This window comes from Amblyomma mixtum, chromosome 2, assembly GCF_055824585.1.
Source record: "Amblyomma mixtum isolate Tamu chromosome 2, ASM5582458v1, whole genome shotgun sequence".
Lineage (NCBI taxonomy): Eukaryota > Metazoa > Arthropoda > Arachnida > Ixodida > Ixodidae > Amblyomma > Amblyomma mixtum.
This window is the reverse complement of record NC_143013.1, coordinates 136,262,732-136,265,598: the sequence shown is the minus strand read 5'-3', so window position 1 is coordinate 136,265,598 and position 2,867 is coordinate 136,262,732.

Genomic DNA, 2,867 nt, shown 5'->3' with positions numbered 1-2,867 from the left:
CGCAAGCGACTGCTGGTCGCATGCCCTTTGCTACTTGCAAGTGTGAATGGGCATTCAATGCCCGTTTGCAGTAGCGAGTCCCTTAGTTCACGTAGTTCACGTATACGTATGTATACGTAGTTCACGTATACGTATATAGTAAGTGCTTCCGCGAAAATACAGTTAAACGCAAGTTTGAAGGAATGCATGGCGAGCGCTCTTAGCAAAATGAACAACGCGTCCTCGCTGTAGATTATTCTTTGCGGCATAAGAAAATAATACGAGTTGCTTGCTACGATGAGCAATGATATCTATTGTGCAGCCTGTGGAGCCGCATGAACGTTATCATTTGTTTGTTAATTCATTTGGCGGAGGAGTAAAACAAGCACTGAACTCCCTTGGGGTATGCAGGAGTGAAAATGCCATTTTACTCTTTTGTCAAGAGGAGTGAACAGGACCTTTCACTCTTTCTCGTTTGTAGAGAGAGTAGATTGAGACCTGCAGGAGTAGCGAGGCTCTTTTACTCTTAATGGAGGAGTAGCAGTTCTTAGAGTGTACGTGGCACAATAGACGTGGCATTGCTGAGAGCATAAAATGTGCACTGGGCGATCAGAGTCTGAAATTGGAAAATCTTGTTGGTATCGGAACAGACAACGCGAGCGTTGACAGGCACAAACAACGGCGTCTATCAACAGCTCAAGGCTCATGCTCCCCATTTGGTTTTGATTCGCTGTGTCTGCTATTAGCTCCAACTGGTGACATCAGCCCCTGTGGGAGGACTCCCAAGAAGCTTTGAGTTTGATTGCCGGTGTGAGACACGATGGCAGAAGCCGAACGCTTCGTCGCATTCGGCAAGGAGTTGGGTTTGGAGGGAGCAGAACTCCACGAGTCCCTGAGGGAAGACAGAGCGGCGGAACACGAGCGGCGTAAGCTGGAAGGCCAGCGAGAGAAAGAGCGAGATGTGCGGGAGAAGGAGTGCTCTGAGCGAAAGCTCCAGAAAATTGAGAAAGAAATGGCACTCCTTCAATTAAGGGCGAGTGCCAACATTAGGGGCAGTTCGTTCAGCGAACCGAGCTCGTCGACGATGGCAACCCCAACACTCAGAGAGTTCGTCCACACAAGTTCATGGCCCATTTAATGAAAAAGCTGCTGACCTGGACGAGTATCTGACGCTGTCTGAGCGTGTGACGGAAGCCCAGCAGTGGCCACGGGAGGAGTGGGCGACTGCGCTGAGCCCCACGGAAGAAGCCTTGAATATGTTTAGCTGAATGCCAGCTTCTGATTCGAATAACTACGATAAGGTCAAGCATGCGCTCCTGCTGAGATTTCGGTTGACCGAAGGGGGATTCCGCCAGAAGTTTAGGAACTAAACGCACAACGAACACGAGACTCCCACGCAGTTTGTATCCCGACTGGGGAACTACTAGAGTAGATGGATAAAACTGTCGAAAACAGAGAAGTCATGCGAGGGGATGAAGGGGCTGGTTTTAGCCGAACAGTTAGAAAACTGTGCGCCTGCAATGGTCACGTTAATTAGAGAAAAGCCGACCACGGACCTCAGGGAACTGGATCAGCGAGCAGATGAATACACGGTTGCCCGAGGAACTGTCAGCTTTGGCCGAAGAGACTCCAAGAAGAAGTCTTATCGCAGGCAAGATGGCCGAACAGCCGCGTGGCCCGGGAACGCTTTCACGGTGCGGCATCTGTTCGCGACATGGGCATATTGCGGTACAGTGCAGGGCGAACCGTGGCCCTCCAGTGCAAAAGAATCGAACGCCACCCACCTCCAGGAACATGTCTGCATGTATCCAGGATGGCCATTTGGAATTGAAGGATGTACAACTCGTCCCAGTTGTGAACATGACTACGTGTGCAGACTTGCCCGACTTGCCGGTCGTAGAAGGCCTGATCAGTGGAAGAAAGGGCCGAGTGTTGAGGGATACAGGTTGCAACATGGCGATCGTCAACCGCAGCTTCGTGAAGGACGAAGAAATGACCGGCACCTACCGGATCGTCTACTTGGTAGACCGCTCTGCTAAGTTACTGCTCAAGACCCGCACTCAGATCGGCACCCCATACTACAAGGGGGAAGTTATAGCGGGTTGCATGGAGGAGCCCCTTTTCGACCCTGTTCTCGGAAACACTGAAGGAGTACGACGCCCAGGAGCACCAGACACTGAGTGGAAGCCCGAGGACTCGGAAAAGGCAGAGGCTCCTCCAAGTCAGCATCATGACCCATGCAACAAAGGCGCTGACCAGGTTACCATGCCCACGGCGGCGGTCACGACCCGCCAGCAGGCGGCGCGACAGTCCAAAGGGGGATTACGTAAGCTGCGGGCGCCTACTACTCTCCCTGAAGTCAGCCCTGACCAAATGAGGCAAGACCAATGGGACGAGAGCAGCCTTCTAGTTTGCTTCAAGGCGGACAAGTGAAAAAAGAGGGTAAGGTGCAAGGGAGCCGGTTCATTCAAATTCTGTCTTCATGACGGCCTGTTATTACCGAGAGTACGTTCCGGACACCGGAAAGAAGACGACCAAGCTCGTAGTGCCCTAGAAGCACCGCGAGAAGGTTCTCCGCTTGGCACATGGGGGGCTGATGGCAGGGCACCTCGGTAGAAGGAAAACAACGGATCGCATTCTTGCAGACTTCTTTTGGCCTGGATTACATGGAGACGTGGGCAGGCTCGTTGCATCGTGGGACATATGCCAGAAAACCGTAGCACGCGGCAAAGTGCGGAAGGTGCCCTTGGAGCGGGTGCCTCTCGTTGACACCCCCTTCAGCAAAGTCGCGGTCGATATAATGGGACCTCTCAAGCCTACCACACACCGAGGCAACCGCTACATTCTGACGCTGGTGGATTACGCTACCCGATTTCCAGAGGCAGTAG